A 13,225-nucleotide genomic window follows, 5' to 3' on the forward strand; every position below is an offset into this window, starting at 1 on the left:
GTCTCTAGGGATTTTTGGAGCGCTGTCTTGGTGTCCGCCAGGGATGTCTATAACCCCGCCTCGGTCTCTGCCTGGCGGGCCTTCGCCGACTCAAACCCCCGCTCGGCGGCGGTCGCTCGCTCTGCTGCATGCTGCCCCTCCGCCCACGCCATGGTCACCTCGACTACCTAGTCCTAGGACTCACAGTGGGCGGACTCTAGCTGATGCTCAAGCTCTGCCACTCGGGAATGCTTCATCCGGAGGAAGCAGGACTTGCGGGATGACATCTCCTTCAGACCCAACGAAAAGCAAGCATGCTGAGGCAACCAACAAGATATTCAGAGGTCAAGGACAAATACGGGAAACTCACCTCTGCGGTGAGCTGCAGGTAAACCTAGACTAACTGCTGGACGGACTTAACCCGCTCCTGGGTGTCCTCAAGCCTCAAGGACAGATTGGCAAGTTCGGACACCGTGGCAAGTCCTTTCCCCCAAGGATGTCCCAGAGCTGACGCTCCTGGGAATCTCGAAGGACGAACCGCACCTTTGCTGGGTCCTCGGGGGAGGGCCACTCCAGGCCACCCTCCGGTAGCCCGTCGGAGGGCTCAGCCTCTGACTGAACCACCGCTAGCGCCCGCGACGACACCGGCTGCTCCACCATGTCATCAGCCTCGTTGTCGGACGGGATATCCACCACCTCGGTTGCGTGGGCTGCCGTCGGGTGTTCCAACTCTGTCTCGGCCATGTCTCGCCCTGGCGCCTTCGGCTCTGACCACGAGGGTGAGCCGTGCAGCCCTACGCCCGGCGAGACAGGTAGCTCGGTCTCCCTCTCCTCTTCTGCCGCAGCTGGTTGAGGAGGGGCCACGAGAGTTACCTTCGACGCGACCTTCGCTGCCAGCACCGGGATCACCGCCAATGCCGACGTCGTCGCTGCCACCATACCAGCAACCGACCCGGGGGGCACCACCCCTAAAAGGGAAGGGCTCGCCGCTGCCACCCTATTCCCCCCACCGCTCGCCATGACATGTTGTAGGATGGGCCTCCAAGTCTCCTGCACGGGAGTTGGGGCGATGCTCAACCCCATCATCGCTCGGCCACTGACAAAAAAGTGCAGGTAAGTCACACTAAAAAAACTCAACAGCAGAAGATCGAAAAGAAACAAAGAAAAAACATACTGGGAGGTAAGCGACATGACCCTGAAGGCAAGACCCGACGTCGACAGGCCGGTAGGGCAAGGACCGCTCCCAAGCTGTGACCCGCACCCCCTCACCTCAGCCGGGGGCGAAGTCGTGCCAACCAGCTCCTGCCCGGCCTGTGGGTTGGCGCGACCCTCGGCTTGGGACTCCCCGACCGGAGCATCAGGCGGGGCATCCTCCAGCTATGAGTCGAGCGCTGGCGTCGGTCCTGGCGATGCACGGGTGCTAGTCCGCTCCTCGGACCGCCCGGCTTGCTTGGCCACATCCACGGCAGGCAGGGACAAGACTGGCAACACCACCGAAGGGCGCGGTGACCACGTTCGCTTCGCCTCCAGTTCACCGACGGTGTCCGCGCTCGCCGCGCGCTTCCTCGGCACGAGAATCACTGCACGCCTTTCCACCTCCTGCTCATCACCAACGGACATCGCCGTAGGGTCACGACGCTCCGCTGAGGTCACAACGACCTCCTGACTTTCCTCCTCCTCAGAGAAAACCATGTCATCCACATATGTGGGATCCTCCAACTCAACATCGCTCCTACGTTCCCCGGCCTTCACATGTTGGGCGATCTCCTGCTCCTTCTCTTGCTTCCACCGAACCTCCTTGGTTCTCTTTTCCTTCCTAGCATCCGCCGCCTCTTTCTGGGCAGCCTGCCGGGCCACACCCTCCGGTCTCTTGGGAAGATGCGGCCAGGACTTGTAAACTCCAAGTCCCTACACAACGGGTGGCTTGAAATGAAAAAATAGGAAAGCAGAGGACGAAGCATGGACTAAATAGAAGGGAGCATACCAGTCTGGACACGATCACGGAGTTGAAAGGTGCGGGCTTCCCATCGACCTTCTCTTTGGGCATCAGCTGCAGCACCCGGCCAAGGTGACTCCAGACCTCGTCGTCCGATAGCTCCTCCGATGATGCACGGTCTAGGTCTGTTGGGCCGTTGTACTTCCACATCGGCTACGTCCTCTCCGCCAACGGCGTAACCCGACGGCGGTAGAGGGTGTGGAACACCCGCACCCCATCAAGGCCACACCGCACGAGCTTCCGCAGCTCCTCCTCGATGATCTCTACCTTCTTCTTCTCCCAACGGGCACAACCCCACGACCAGCTATCCTGCTTCTCCGGCCTCCTACCGGTGAACACCGGGAACGGCGCCTCCGCTGGATTCCTGATATAAAACCACTCCCCGTGCCACCCTTGGTTGGAGTCGTAGGGGATGTACGCAGGATACGAGCCTCCCGCGCTCTATTTCCTCTACAGGGTGAAACCCCCCCACCAGCGCGACCTCGGGCGAATTCCCCACCGACAAAGCTCGCCTAGAGAACAACCGGTGAAAGAAATCCACGTGCGGCTCCATCCTAAGGAAGGCCTCGCAGACGGTGACAAAGCCGGTGATGTGCAACACCCCCGTCGGATTGAGGTGCTGCAGCTCTAGACCCCACTCATTGAGGAGTCCATGCAGAAACCAGTGCGCGGGGTATCCCAACCTGCGCTCATGGAAGGCAAGAAAGGAAACCACCTCGTTAGGCCGAGGTTGCGGAAACTCCTCCCTCCCGAGAGCCTTCCAGTGCGCCACCTCCTTCGGAGGCAGAAACCCCTTCACGACGAAGGCCTTCAACACTGATTCCCTCACCGTGGACGACCTCCTATCCAACATTTTGCTCCAAGATCACGAAAGGATTTATGAGTTTTTCTCTTCTCCCACTTTCTCTCCCATTTCTTTCCTAGAAACCACCACGGCTCTCAAGAACGCTCTCGATAAGAAGGAAAAGGAAAGGAGGCGGCAGATGAGGAATAGGCGAAAGAACAGGGTGAAAACCTTCTCCCTCCTCCTACTTAAGGAAAAGGGTGCAGCGGTTGGGGAAGGCGCGTCGATCGGGGGAGACAAAATGGCAGAGCGAAAAACCCTCTCTCTTTCCCATTTAATGCAGATGGGACGCGCCTTGATCGATGAGACGCGCGTTGCTCGACGGAACGGCGCCTGATCAGACGGGACATGGCCTGGGCATGACCCACCACTACCACACGCCAACCACTACTGCACGATGGGCACAAGAACTAAAGCACCACCACACGCAGGCGGCCCTCCGCTTCCCCAGGCGAGACTTAGAAAAAAACCCAAAAATAGGATCTCCACCAGGAGAGACCATCGGGCTTCCTAAAAGTTGATCGAACGGCTCAGGAAAACAGATCGAGGGACAGGTAAGGAGCAAAGGGACGCCCCACGTAGGCCATGCTGACTCCATCACAAACGACGAGCATGGGTCCCAGTCGGACATTTCTGACTGGAGCTCTTCAAACCCTTCACTCGAGTCATCAAGGTAACACTACCGACCCCCTCTATTTCTTTATAATCATTTCATACATCCATACAAGCATTCATTCCATACGCCTATGCCCCCCGGATGATTCGGGCCCTGAACCGCCCAGGGGCTCAGGAACTAAGCATCGCACATGCAGCGAAATGCATCACAACGCTCTGTGTTGCGTCATGAAGCGGCACTTGCCTCATTTAACATGAGCAATGACCGACCGAGGTTCGAAGGCCAGCCCACGAAGGGCTCGAGGTCGCCCCACGTCAAACAGAGCCAGGGGAGAAAAACACAGATGAGCCCCGTGCGGCCCTCGCCTAGTCTGGCAGACAGGGTCATCTCAACCTTCTCGTTCGATCCTAAGCCTCTACCGAGCCCACATAATCTCCATCGAGGGGAGGCCATTAGGCCACCCGGGTCGATCTCCGGAATGACCCAGGCATCTATCGGGTTGCAGGTAAAGGAGCAGTGGAATATCACAAGAGGGCTATGCCGACCCCATCACGAACGATGGAGCCAGATATCACTCGATCATACCAGTTAGCAAACTCACCGAGCACGTCACTTGAGCCCGAGCGATCAAGACAAGGGACAAAACTCAGCCCTCCGGTTGTGAGAAACCGAGGACGGGGTAACGCACACAACTCAAACCGACCCCTACCAAAAGCCCAACGGGGCTTGAGGGCTCAAGACACCAAATGCCTAGGTCTGCGACCCTGAACTCGCCCCATCCGGCTACGCTTCGACTGCACACCAAACGCCTGGGTCTGTGAGCCCCGAACTCGCCCCATCCGGCTATGCTTCGACTACACACCAAACGCCTGGGTCTACGACCCCAAACTCGTTCCATCCAGCTATGCTTCGACTGCACACCAAACGCCTAGGTCTACGACCCCGAACTCGCCCCATCTGGATCCACGAGCCCTGGCTCGCCCGATCCCTAAAACTAACTAACTAACTACCTCGGCTGCGCAGGCTGCATCGAGGCCTGGATCTACGACTCTGACTCGTCCGATCCTACGGCGCGCATCGACGCCAGGACCCGCGAGCTCTGTCTCGTCCGATCCCTAAGACTAACTGCCTCGCCCGATCCCACGGCGCGCACCGACGCTAGGATCCGCGAGCTCCGTCTCACCCAATCCCTAAAAAACTAACCGCCTCAGGCTGCGCAACGACGCCTTGGTTGGTGACTTCATCTCGACTTAAAAAAACACGCACACACACCCGCTAACAAACACCCTCTAGACGATTCTGCCCGAATCGCCCGGGGGATCGGGGGCTACATCCGCGGGTGCGCTCGCGCACACCCGCTGACAAAACAAAAACCTCCCTCGCTGGCAACACGAAACCCCCCTCCGGACGATTTTGTCCGAATTGCTCAGGGGCTACACCCGCGGGTGCGCTCGCGCGCACCCGACGTCAAAGACAAAAAAAATCCCCCAGACGATTCTGCCCGAATCACCTGGGGGCTCGGGGGCTCGGGGGCTCCTGTCGGGTTCATAAACCCAGGGTCCCTCGCGGACCGGCTTCCGAACGAAGGCTCAGCCCAAGCAGACAACGCGCAACTCATGGGTTGGCCCAAGTATCTGAACAAACAGGCCAGAAGGGCGATCCAATCACCGACTGGAAGATCTGGACGAGGATGAGCGATGCTCGTTTTCTGACTCTGGCCCGCCTCTCCGACCGGAGGGCTCGCTTTGGTCTCTAGCCCGCCTCCGGATGACCTCTCCGACCAGAAGGCCTGGCCAAAACACTATTTCTGACTCCGACCCGACGTCTTCGACCGGGGTACGCAAAAACCTTGCTCACTGCTCATCTCCGACTGACGCGATCAGAACCGACTGGGACCAACCGACTGGGGACGTCCGCTCGGAAGGGACCGGGGAACGAACGGGGAAAGCAAGGCAGGGCGTACGAGTCAAACCACGATACCAGAGACCGTACCCTGTACACCTATAGAAAAAGTATTCTACAACCTCCCTGACACAAACAGTGTTGTAGGCGTCGCCATTTTCCTCTATAGTATTGTGGGCGCCTACAACTCCCATACAGTAAGCCCCCACATACCTCTGGGCATCGACAGTGTTGTGGGCGCCGGCTTTTATCGTACCGGACAAACATGGTAAAAACCCTTGCATGCCTCAGGTATCAACAGTGTGACAGGCGCCGACATCTGCCATGCCCGAAGAAGACAACACCACCTCACACGTGCATCTGACATTCAATAGTATTGTGGGCGCCTACCATCGTCCTGTACCCACCGGCGTGGGCAGCAAGGCTCAGAAACATACGTACTCTCTCACCCTCACTTGTAAGACTATCCCCTTCATCTATAAAAGGGGATGCGCTCTCTCCTAACATTCAAGCCATTTCAGATTCACTAGATCGATCAAGTTCACTAGTTCACAACCACAGAACCGCCATGTTCGAACCTCAAGCACATTCTTGAACACTTAGCTTATAGCGGAGCTCCTGTCGCTCTCGGCCCTTTCGATCGGAGTCTGACCGGACCTCTTGCACCCCCTTTCTCCTTCTCGTTTGTAACCCCACTGCAAACTTCGAGCACCTGGGCTCAGGAATAAAGTCACCGACTGACTCAAACTGGACGTACGGCACGTTGCCTGAACTAGTATAAACCCTGTGTCATTTAGTGCTAGGCCACCTCCGAACACAACGTACGGCAAAGCTACAAATATTTACTCGTTTGTCACTTTCTGCACCGACAATGTAATTCTAAAAAAACATTTGTTTGTGCATTCTAGGTGGTTGTGATGCTGGGTTTGCTGAGTAAATCACATTGACTTAAAAATTCAAGGACGTAAATCAGACTAGAAATGTTTTTTTTAATATAAAAAATTCATAAAAATAATTCAAGAATAGTCATATAAATTTTATCTCTACACTAGGTTATCTGAAAAGGTTGTGTTTTTTTTTTCTAAAATATGCTGTGCTAGTGAGTGGATAGATTGAGGTCATTTGTTCACTCCCTTAAGTTGCATATATATCTAAAAATCATAATTTTCCATACAATCTCATATCAAAACATTTTTTTATCAAAATCGTAATGCTCAATGAGTTAAACTCCCGTCATTTTTTTGACTAAATCCATCTTGGTTATGAAATGGATATATTGTCTTGGTCTATGAATATATATTTGAACACTGGATGGATTGTTTTAGCACTAAACTATTTGTCATAGCTGACGCGAAGCAACGAGGGGCTCCATTGCCAATGCAGCAAGGGAGCAGGTTCCAACGACGTTCTAGATGGATTTCTCGCTCGTCAGGCCCCTCGGCGACGACGACGACGTACGCGTCGATGCGACGCGCGCTGCCCGGTGTGAATAACCGTGTCGTGTGCCGCGCATGTACAGTCCCCGGCTCCCCGCCCGCAGCGGGAGGCCGGCAGCCATCAGCGAGCGAGCGCATGGCATGATCGACCTCGCCGACGCTGATCCGGTGCAGGTCCGAGTCACGAATCCACGGGTGATGCAATGGAATCCACGAGTCACGAATGATTGATGCTTGATGGCTCCGGCGGCTTCTCGCATTCGCTTCCATGCATGGCGCGCGAGACACCGCACGCATGCTCGAGGGAGTATCCCAACAACTGGATTCGCACGTCCTCTGGCAGCCACGCATGCAAGAGGCATGATCGCCCAAGTGCACGCATCCGACCATGGCGTACTACGTCATGCATGGGCGCAGTCGATCCCTCTCTCGATCGATCGGTTGTTAGTTTGTCACACATGCATATACATACCCAGCTGAAGAACAAGAGAAGAGTTGCGATGAGCTAGCCATGCATGCACAGTGCGGACAACAATGCATTCATGGCCTGATGGCCTCTCGTCACTCGACGACTGGCCGCAACGAACACAAGTGGCCGGGAGGAGGAAGAAGACAGGAGCTGGCTGGCCAGGCTGGATCCTCGGTGTCCTCTAAAGTGTGAAACAGACCAGAGCTTATTGGAGTAATGCAGACCAGAAGGGTTCATAACAGACAGTGTTGAGAGGCCACGCAACGTTCAGTGGAGGGGAAACTCTTCGTCCTTCTTGCTCCGCTTCTGCTGCTCCCGAAACGGGGATAAATCACAGCGACAATGGCCGTTTGATGCTGCTTGTTTGCTTAATCTGGCCAGGGCTCCAGCTGTTCTGCACACCATGCTATTAAGCATTCGAGCTGCATGCAGCTGCGCCCTTTATCCATGCATGTTGCAGATAGTGACACCGTAATATGTTAAGATCTTTTAAGTTCGAGATGAGATTTTCACCTTTTTTTCTGACTCTGAAAACGGAATATCGTGATACTTGTTTCAAAACTACTCTGCGTTGGAGAGACTACTATATAAGGTTGATTCCTGAACACACAATCGTAAGCATGCACGGACTGACTGAACCCTGCTGCGTCATAACGAGATCTAATTTTTCTTTTTCCGTAGCCCGCAGCTTTGATTAGTAATACTCCAACTCTTCAATCTATAATGCCGCTTCTTGATCAGATAAATATATATGACAAACAACACTGCTTCTCATCTTGCTGACGGCTTAGGCACAGAAGTCTACGTTGACGATAAATCCTGCCAACATACTAGAACTAGCAGGGGCTAAATTGTCTATGACCGCACACGGCCAAGATACATGGCGGATGGAGGTCTAAACAATGAAGCCGATCAATAGATCGATGAGGCCAATCTGATGCTCGTCCTTCGCCCGAAACATCCATAAACGCTCTCAGGAAGACCCGTCGAAAAGATGCATAGGGGTATCCTATGATCAACACACGGTCATCTAGACCATTGACAAATCTTGTCTAAAGAAGTGCTGGACAACCAGAGGTGTTCTCAAGATCCATAAACATATTTCATTGTTTATACTCTAATCTAATTGTCTATTGTCTATTGTCCATACTCCAAGAGGGCTTAAGTAGTTCCTCTCAACCCCTCTTGCTGAAGCGGATAATTTATTTCCAAACAAGGCCTCATGCTTCCCCATTACTAAGCCCAAAATTTCAGAGTAGATTGAAATGCATGCAGAAACTGCGAACAAGATCTCCAAATTCCATTTGGATGCCTGTGACCTTGATATCCTGATTGACCGATCAAACCTTGCATTCCACTTTTGCAAGTAGAAATATACACTTACCATGTTGCAAGTGAAACATCATAAACTCACGGTGACCCAGTAGATATCCATATCTCATCTCTTATAAACCTAATCTCACCACATATCTATCTTAACATGCAAGCCATCCAAATCATTCTCCACTAACTATCCATATTCACTACTCTGCAAACTTAACTGGGGCGGGCAAAACTGATTTTCTGAGGCGGGCATCACAACCGCCACGGCCAAAAGGTCACGGTAAATCATGTATTTACAGACGCGGTTGAAATGCCCACATCGGTAAATCAAATTTAAAAAACAAAAAAGAAGAAAAAAATCCGCAGCCCAACTGGGCCTGGATCTGGGCCTCCCCGCCGCTGCCCCTGCACGCTCCCCGCCGCCCGATCTACCGCCGGGGAAGCTGGATCCAGCCTCCACACGCGAGCCACCGCCTGATCCGCGCACGTCAGGGAGGGAGAAGAGGGAGTCAACGCCGGATCTGGCCTCCCCACCGCCGGATCCAGCCTCCCCGTGCATGCCGCCGTCGGATCCGTGGAGCTAGGGGAGGGAGAAGAGGGAGCCGCCGGATCTGCACCGCCGCTGCTCCGCTCGCCGGAGGGACAGGGAGGCCTCGCTGCCACGGCGAGGGATGGAGAGGGAGGCCGCGCGCGTGGGGGAGCGGTGGGGGAGAGAGCCACCGTCGGGGAGAGGGTGCCGTGGGGGAGTGGTGGGGAGAGGGGCGCTGTCGAGAGATGGAGAAGGGAGAGGGAGTGGGAGGTCGCGAGGGAAGGAGAGGGAAGTCGCGGTGCCGAGCGTGCCGCAGAGAGAAGGCTACGGTGCTGCGGCCTGCGGGAAAGAGAGGAGAGGGAGAGTGGAGTGTTTAAGGTTTCTAATTTCGTTTATATAATGGAGATGGTAGTGTGTTGGTGTGGGCTAGCGGGCTGCGTCTAATTTACCAAGGTGGTTGAATTAGACTGCCCACCTTGATTAATGATTTACCGAGACGGTTGCGTTATCGAGACAGTTCTGTTATATATCCCACCTCGGTTAAGTATTAACCGAGACGATTGCTGGGCCGGTTGCCCTGCCACAAATAACCGAGGCGAGCAATCGGCCCAACCGCCTTGGAGGCCATTTTGGAAACGCCTTGTAAAAGTTTTTGTGTAGTAGTGATTATCTCCCACTAATAGTTATGTCATCCCACTGATTTTCAACCTCTTAATGTAAGCTATCCACATCATCTTTACTTAATTTCAATTCAAATTCTTCATAATTCAGCAACGCGCGAAAGTATCTTCTAGTATAATCCGAAGATATGGTGTCAAACCTAGAAACTAGGGAGGTCTAGTTTTTCTGCTGTAACTCTAGATCACCTAGGGCGCTTAAAGCGCGTCGTTTGTATGTCTAAATTCTTCTATTTTAATAATAACTAGAAGAACGCCCCGCGCGTTGCCGCATGAATTATTGGTGAAATTATACTACTTATATTTATAATATGATTGAATAAATATCATAATACATGTTAGTAGATGATATTTAGCATTCTAATGTGGACAACTAAATATATGTTAGTAAATGATGTGGTTTGCTAACGTAAATAGCTTGAATGAAGATATAATGGCATGTATTAGTTGGATGTGTTAGTGGACGTTGATGCGGATATTTTATATAGCGAGATAGTTGAATGAGCTATTAGGATATTTTTCTGGATGCTGATGTGAATACTTTGCATGACAAGATAAATTGTCAGTGAGGTTTACTTAGATATTAAGTAAATGTTTTATGTATTCGAGACTACGGTCAGTCGATGACACACATTTCCGTACACAAGGCCGGTTCCTATAAAGGCATGTACTAGCACCGGCCTTCGCCGTGGATCGGCACGCCTCCACCTGACCACCTCCGTACCGTACATTCCCATCTCCATCTCTCCACCGCTGTGCGTGCCAGTGCCATCATTGATCCGGCCGGCCGGCCAGCTCCACTCCACATGGAGGCGCTGCTCCCGAGCTCCATCTCGCCAAAGATCAGCACGATCCTGCAGTCCCACGTGTACCCGCGGTTCGGCCGCGTGCTGCGCGCCCTCGCCAGGGTCAAGTCCGCGCTCCTCGACGCCCTCGGCAGGAGAGCGCGGCGGCGGCGGAGGAAGAAGCACACCGCCATCGGCTGCGGCCGCTCGAAGACGAAGAGGACCAGCAGGCAGCAGGCCGCTACCACCAGCGGTGGCTTCGCGAAGAAGCCACCGCATCTCACCTGGTCCGGCGGCTTGTCGCCGGCTCGGACCGCGGCCGAGGCGACGCTGGGCGTGAACTACCACGTGTACCCGTGCTACGACTCGGCGTGGAGCGCGGTTGTCGTCCTGGCAGCGGCTCCCGGCGGCATCGAGGGCGGCACGGCGACGGCGGGCGAGTACTGTGGGTACCTGCGCTGGCTCGATGAGGAGTTGCCGGACGAGGTGGGTGGTGGTCGTGGAGGAAGACGACGAAGGGGAGGAAGACGCCGACGACGCCGGCGGCGGGAACGAGATCGACCGGCTAGCGGAGCAGTTCATCGCGAGGTGCCGTGCCAACTTCTTGCTGGAGAAGCAGGAGTCGTACGATCGGTGTCAGGAGATGATCGCCAGGAGCCTCTGAGTCCATTGCTGATATATACCCGCCGTACGTCGTCTTCGTCAGGATTCGATGCGTTTTTCTTCCCCTGAGCCCTCTGAATTTTGAGATGCGTACGTGTTCATAATAATCTGCGTGGCTGCTGCATGATCCAGTGCTATGAGCGTTTGAATTCTTTTCTTTCTAGCGAGAAAGCATGTATGTTCCCGAATCTAGTTAGGACTATGTCTAACGTCTAATACAATAGTGGTAAGTAAAAATAGTTTAAAACTCTGCAAAAGCCATTTAAGAGTTCAGAACTTCAGATAGTGTAATAGAATGAGTCCAGATGTTCCTCGTCGGGGAGTGCCTCCCCATCTCTGTCCCCGTGGGGAAGAAAATTCCCCATCCATATCCCCACGGGGAATTAGTCCCCGTGGGGATCCCATGGGCCGCAGGTATTTCATCGTCATCTACAAAGTTTGCACTTCAAACTTTATTTAAGTAGCACATATATATTCTATAGCATTTTCGCTTAATAAAAATTGGTTTAAAACCCTAAGTGATATAACGGGACTATGAAATGTAACTTTCGTTTCGCGTTTGCGTTGATCGTTTCAACAGAAGCTAGGGTTGCAACATTGCTTATATATCACAGGTATTGGGCCTTGTCAGTATATGGGCCTTTGGAATCGGGTCCCCGTGGGGAGCGGGGACAGGGGCCTGCATACCATCCCCGCCCCCGTGATCTCCGACGGGGATAACTTCAGCCCCGTTTAATCCCCTGTGGGGATATAATTCATACCATCACGTCCCCTAATGGGTGAATTCTCCGCGGGGATTCGGGAACGGCCCCCGGTTGACATCTATAAGAATGAGGCCGACCTATATAGATGTATTTTTATTTAAAAGAGGAATATTTTTTTAGAGAAGAAATAGTAATTTTGATTTGATTAGTTAGCACTCTTAAGTGAGATAGGGACAGAGATACGAGGATGGAGACGCCCTCCCCCCGTCCGCCCCCTCCCCACTCAGCCCGCCGGCCGCCACCCGGCACCGACGGCCAGCGAGCCAACCCCCGCCTCCCCCAAAGGTAAGGGGCCGACCCCTCTCTCCTCCGACGCCATACCCTTCTTCCACTCGGGGACTCCGGGACTCTCCAAGGCCATGCGGTGGTCTGAGGATTCCGACTTCTCCGACGACGACACCGAGGCAGATTCGGCGCCGCTGCCTTGGGGTTCCTACCGTGACGCCGTCCGCCGGGGCTCTCCGGCACAGGGAGACATGGAGGCAGGGGACTCTTCCTAGCCGCGCACCTGTGCCGTCGAGGAGGAGGCAGCGGAGGAAGCGGTGGCGACGCGGTCGCGCCGGCCGCCGCAGCGCAAGAGAGGGAAGCGTCGCCGGAAGCCTCGACACCAGGCGCCCCGCAACGAGCAGGCACCGGCGCACACGCCCGCCGCGGCGCCGCACCACCTGGGACCCAGCGGAACGGCGCGGAGCGCGTACCTGCCCACCTCCGACTCGGGCCGCGGGACGCCGCCGGCGAGCGCGTGAGCGCACAGCTCCGCCTCGGCCGGCGGGGTCCCTGCCGGCGAGCTGCCAATCGCCGGTACTCCACTGCCAATCGCCGGTACCTTCCTGGTGATGCGGCCTTGGTCGTGTCTGGCGCACGCAGACGCCTCGTCAACGAAGTTCAGGGTGGAGCTGGAGCTGGAAGGCATTCCCCCTCACGCATGGGCTGAAGACACGGCGGCCAAGATCCTGGCTCCAAGTTGCTGGCTGCACGCCGTCGACCAGCAGTCAGCGTCCAAGACGGACTTATCTGCGTACAAGCTCACGGCCTGGACGTGTGACCCTCGCGCGATCCCCAAGGTCGTCTGGCTCCACATCACCGAGAACGAAGTTGTTCAGGTCGGCCATGGCAACGCGCTCTTCGGCAACCTCCCGCCATACCTCAGGCGGAAAGACATTCTGGGGTACCGGGTCATCGTCCACCTCCGCAACGTTACAGATTTCGACCCCGACAACCCATCTCCGTCGCCATCACCGC

The 13,225-nt window shown here is 54.7% G+C and overlaps 1 pseudogene; it reads left to right on the forward strand.

The window, feature by feature from the left end:
- The first annotated feature begins 10,474 nt into the window (after positions 1–10,474).
- Positions 10,475–11,315, forward strand: LOC136474604 (uncharacterized; annotated as a pseudogene).
- The last annotated feature ends 1,910 nt before the right edge of the window (positions 11,316–13,225 follow it).

The sequence above is a fragment of the Miscanthus floridulus genome, chromosome 8 (genome assembly GCF_019320115.1).
Source record: "Miscanthus floridulus cultivar M001 chromosome 8, ASM1932011v1, whole genome shotgun sequence".
Taxonomy (NCBI): Eukaryota; Viridiplantae; Streptophyta; class Magnoliopsida; order Poales; family Poaceae; genus Miscanthus; species Miscanthus floridulus.